A 6,025-nucleotide genomic window follows, 5' to 3' on the forward strand; every position below is an offset into this window, starting at 1 on the left:
TATAGAAATAAACTCACACTCACACCTGTCAAAGTTGTGTTTCAGTCTTCCCCAAATCTCAGAGGAACAACATTTAATCAACAGACCGCTAACGGCAAACAGTACAACGCTACCCACAATGCACTATCACAATGGGTATTGGAAAAGCTCAACAACTGTAGGAAATACAAATGTATGACCTTGAAAAAGCACTTCCCTGTAATTATCAAAAAAACGAAAGACCAGTCAAATGAGAACTGACCAATGAGGGCGCTCTCCATCAATACCAAGAACTGGAGACGGGTTATGCGCACGCCACTTTGGGTCGTATCTGTGAGCTCTCAAATAGGACCTCACGAATACGACCTACTTTACATATTACCCATATTGCATTATACAACATGGCCGACAGGTTAGTTGTGCTTGTTATTTTCTTCCCGTTACATACACGATGTGTTGTTTACTAGTAATCGCACGTTTTCCTAAACAGTATGTGAACCTTTGTCGCGTCGTCAGACAGAAATTCACTTTTTAACACATGAATTTTGCGTTTTTTTTCAATTTAGCCGAGTCGATTTATCACGGTGGAGCAACAAATTGAGGCACAGATCTAGAAGCAGTACCTACACACGAATTGGTGACGTCATAAAATACATGACCTTCAATCGGGGTCGTTTCCTCGGTATATACGAATTGGTATATACAAATTACAATAAAGATACTTAAGACATTACACATAAGGTAAAACAAATCACGTGACAATATAATGATAATAACGGTAATAAATCCTAGCTTAACAGTTGAAGAGAACGCTCATATAGTCAGTCGGGTGACGCCGAGGGTCACGAACTGTGTTGCAAAATGGCCGTGTGGTTGAAACTGGGTCATGGCGTGACGGGTGAGGAAGACATCATTAAACACTCAAAATCACAATAAAACGGGGAAGTGGTTGCATATTACGGCGTAGCTACCATGGGAAATAAAAAAACGCCCAATACAAACGACATGGGTTCGAATCACACTAGATGCACACTCACCAGAACCGAAGCAATCAGAAACCAGCAATCGTTTTGGCTTTTCCGTTCAACTCATCGGAACACTAGAGTAGTTAGAAAAATGAACACCACTTAACGACCAACGTCGTGGCGTGGTACACAAGCGTGCCATCAAAATAAAACAAAATTAGCTTGAAAAGACAGTGGGTTCGAGTCCCGCTCAGAGCTACCGTAAAAACGTAAATCAAATAAACTGAAATCTCTCAAACCGTAAACAAGTAAACAAAGAACGTCGCAAAAAATAATAAACCTCACAAAACTGCACCATACAAAACTGAATGAATAAATAATAAAATAACTAACGTCTTAAACTGGACGACGCGCAATTTGTTCAACAGTTTCCAGATTGTGACAAGAGATAAACAAGACCCAAGTCAAGGTAAGTTTTGTTAAAGTGTCGATGGCGTTCCCTATATTACGAAAACAATTCAGGCAACAGACGAATATCTTCTGTGGTGTTGTTGAATTTATACCGTGTCTGCGGAATTGTTGATTGAGGGTTCGAAGCCAGCAGTTAACGTTTTGTTAGAAAGTTTCACAATTAAATCAAATATCCAATGATACCAGTATTATTTATTTTAACAACTTGCAATGGTGGAAGTTGGTCAAACACGAGTTCTTACACCTAAATAAGTATCAAATATTTGTCGACACATTTATTCTCTCAACCTTGTAGAGGTGGAAATTAATTAAACAACAGGTATTTACTCACAAATATAATGGTCAATATTTGTCCATACATTCATTCTGTCAATTTAAGAACTTGTAATTGTTGGAATTAATCAAATGAGAGTTGTCTACACCAAAATAAGTTTCAAATACTTGTCCATACATTTATTCTCTCAATTTAACAACTTGTAATGGTGTAAAATAATTAAACGAGAGTTGTCTACACCAAAATAAGTCTAAAATATTTGTCCGCACATTTATTCTCTCAATTTAACAACTTGTAATGGTGTAAAATAATTAAACGAAAGCTGTCTACACCAAAATAAGTCTAAAATATTTGTCCGCACATTTATTCTCTCAATTTAACAACTTGTAATTGTGGGAATTAATCAAACAAGAGCTGTCTACACCAAAATAAGTCTAAAATATTTGTCCGCACACTTATTCTCTCAACCTTGTAGAGGTGGAAATTAATTAAACAACAGGTATTTACTCACAAATATAATGGTCAATATTTGTCCATACATTCATTCTGTCAATTTAAGAACTTGTAATTGTTGGAATTAATCAAATGAGAGTTGTCTACACCAAAATAAGTTTCAAATACTTGTCCATACATTTATTCTCTCAATGTAACAACTTGTAATGGTGTAAAATTATTAAATGAGAGTTGTCTACACCAAAATCAGTCTAAAATATTTGTCCATACATTTATTCTCTCAATTTAACAACTTGTAATGGTGTAAAATAATTAAACGAGAGCTGTCTACACCAAAATAAGTCTAAAATATTTGTCCGCACATTTAGTCTCTCAATTTAACAACATGTAATTGTGGGAATTAATCAAACGAGAGATGTCTACACAAAAATAAGTCTAAAATATTTGTCCGCACATTTATTCTCTCAATTTAACAACTTTTAATTGTGGGAATTAATCAAACGAGAGCTGTCTACACCAAAATAAGTCTAAAATATTTGTCTGCACACTTATTCTCTCAATTTAACAACTTGTAATGGTGTAAAACAATTAAACGAGAGCTGTCTACACCAAAATAAGTCTAAAATATTTGTCCACACATTTATTCTCTCAATTTAACAACTTGTAATGGTGTAAAATAATTAAACGAGAGCTGTCTACACCAAAATAAGTCTAAAATATTTGTCCACACATTTATTCTTTCAATTTAACAACCTGTAATTGTGGGAATTAATCAAACGTGAGTTGTTTACATCAAACTAAGTATTAAATATTTGTTGAGACATTTATTCTCTCAATTTAACAACTTGTAATGGTGTAAAATAATTAAACGAGAGTTGTCTACACCAAAATTAATCTCAAATATTTGTCCACACATTTATTGTCACAATTTAACCACTTGTTAATAGTGGAAATTACTTAAACGCGACTTGTTTAATCAGTTGACATCAATGCAACTTACCCGCAGACAGTGCACAACAGAGTATCATTGTTGAGCAATTATAAACAGGAACGTGTCTTGGCATTAGGTTTAGGGTCGGGTCAGGTATGGGCAACGGAATTATTAACAGGAACGTGTCTTGGCATTAGGGTTAGGGTCGGGTCAGGTATGGGCAACGCAAATGGCAAACACCCAATTGGCAAGATGTACACTAACGGGTTATGGCATGCATATAGTTTACACAAGTAAAAACACAAAATTGGCAATTTTTTGGACAATTGTAACTCAATAATAGAAATATGTTGTATTTCTATATATATACACACTATATAGTCTTATCAAATGCAAATACATCCAGTCAATCCATTGTGGTCTTGTGGGTCAGTTCTCTACATAGTGACCAGGAGGACCTGGGTTCAATTCCCTTGCCTGCCCACCTTTTTTTCGCAAACACCATTTGGCAATAAAGCTAAATATGACAACAAATTATTTAATTTGCATGACTACCCACATAGTTCAGTTGATTTGTACTATGTCAGCAATGTGAGCGATCGCTGGTTCGAATCCAGTATGTTTAGTTAGATTTTTGAATGCTAGTGAAGACAGTGTCCTATGAATAGGACTTAAATCCTAACTCCTGTGTGAAGACACTCGTGGTACAGTGGACAAGACAGTGCGCTGGGAACTCAAAGATCGCAAGTTCGAATCACGGATTGGACACTCCTACAAAAGACATGAAAGACGTTAAAATCATAAACAGCGGATTCAAAAACTCAAGTCAGGAAAACAGAACACAAGAATACTACCCCACGTGGAAGCCAGCCGAAGCCAGCCGAAGTCGTCGAAGAACGAACACAGTCGAAGAACGAACACAGTTGACAGCTGTAGGTCACGTGTAACAACAGACACGAGGAGCATGGCTGCTCTCCAAATGGGTCCCTTCTTTTGTATTGACCCCCTAAGGATTGCTAATCCCCCTTTCTAACTCTTCCCCCAAAAATAATATATCGCCCCTTTTAAAATGTAATGACCCACAAATTAATGAATATTCATGAGCACAGAAACTGCTACGTCATGAATAAATTAGCATAATTTTAAAAAATTTGCATAAAGTGTAGGTACTCCTTCTGGAGCTCTGCCCAAATTGATTTCTGTCCCTTCCAGGGGTAAAACAAAGATGTAACCTAGGCCCAACATTTTTCAATTTTTTTTATTTTAAAATGATCCTTCAGACATTTCTTTCTAAACACTGATGTGACCCTCACTGGGGGCACACCAATTAAGAGTCCTCTGTAGATCTTTGGCGGTAATAATATTTATCGGTCAGGGATTGAAATGGAAATTTTCTCCTGCATGCATAGTGTGCATGTTGAATTTGAAATTTACCTGCACTAACTTGTTGTGAAATGCACCACTTTTAAATAAAATTGACGGGTTCTCGATTGATGCGATTGTGAAAGAATTTGATTTTTTCTAGTTGTCTCACAATCTTTGTTGAACTTAATTTAGACTTCGTGAATATAATGAGAAAATGTTGTGTTAATTTCTACATGCACAGCGTGCACATTATATTTTGAGTTTCCTTGCACTAGCTAATAATCGATGTGCACCAGGGTATTTCGATCCCTGTCGGTACCGGTCATTGCATTGATTGGTACCCTATTTGACCGCATTCAATCACAGAGCCTGGCGATTTTTTAGTGTCGATACGTGGGCAGTACTTACTGTAAAACATGTCTTTTTCGCTAGCATGTTATTTCAGCTAATTTTGCTAATCTGTAATTTCGCTAATTCAAGATGTCAAGAATTTAAAATAGAGTATATTCTCACAATGAAATTGTTTACACTTTAGCTAAATTAAGATTCAGTTAATTCATGCATTGAGTCAAAATCGCTAATATGATGTGCAGCTATTTAAACTTGTTTTACAATATTTACCGGGATTATAGTCGAACTCAGCCAACACATCTGCTTCACTGATATATTTTTGATTAACTCCCATGACTGTTTTGTTCTTGAATTCAGTAAAATAGTTTTGTACAGTAGTTTATTTCATCGTAATAAAACACTTAGTATAGATAAATTATTCGTTACCCTTGCCGCCATGTATCGTTCATTATTTAATTTTACCGTGATATAGGGCTGTCTGTACTATGAAATCAACAACTCTCCCAGACTATTAACTCCGAAGTTCTACTGCTGGCTGAATTCAAATCTGGCAGTTTGGCAGTCATCTGTCCCAGTATATATATAATGTAGGCTAATTGTCCAGAAATAAGACGGATTTTTGGGGTTTCAGACCGTGGATAATTGAATTTTATGACATATGCTTGCTTTACATTACCAAACTGTTTTAATTTTATAATTTTGATTATTTGAGCAAGGGTAAAATCCTATACCAGGACATAGTCGGTCTGTCCCATAGACGTCCATGTATTGAGACGAATAGATGGTCAAGCCCCTATACATTCAATTCAATGACCTGATACGTGAATATGTCATGTATTGCATATCATTGCAAGCCTCTTTTGTAAAATTAGATTTTTATTTTTATCCAACGAAACACAACTACCCTTTTGCTGAGGGCAAACCTTGTTCATAATTTGGATTTTCCTGCGACATTTGTTTGGGCAGCTTGATATTGTGTAATAATGAAAGACACATTCATGGTAGAAACATTCATTTGAGATGTTACTTGACTTTTTTTTACAATCAGTTTTCAACTTCACCTGCCAACAATTGTATGTTAGTGGTCACTCACTTTTTGGGATACTTATTGTGCACAGGTGTGCAGTATAATGTCGCCAGAAGACTTAGTTGTTCGGTAAAATTTTGCAACAGAAATGATGATACAGAAATGATATTGGATTGATCTTTAAATATTCTATGAATTCCTGGACAATA

At 35.8% G+C, this 6,025-nt stretch overlaps 1 long non-coding RNA gene across 1 annotated transcript; it reads left to right on the forward strand.

Annotated features, from left to right (window-relative positions):
* Positions 1 to 280: 280 nt before the first annotated feature.
* LOC146725370 (uncharacterized) lies at positions 281 to 1,161 on the forward strand. The gene is made up of 2 exons (XR_014928813.1): positions 281 to 391; positions 546 to 1,161. It is a non-coding gene; the product is annotated as an uncharacterized LOC146725370 (long non-coding RNA).
* The last annotated feature ends 4,864 nt before the right edge of the window (positions 1,162 to 6,025 follow it).

Source organism: Saccoglossus kowalevskii, unplaced genomic scaffold (assembly GCF_978046115.1).
Source record: "Saccoglossus kowalevskii unplaced genomic scaffold, keSacKowa6.1 SCAFFOLD_254, whole genome shotgun sequence".
Taxonomy (NCBI): domain Eukaryota; kingdom Metazoa; phylum Hemichordata; class Enteropneusta; family Harrimaniidae; genus Saccoglossus; species Saccoglossus kowalevskii.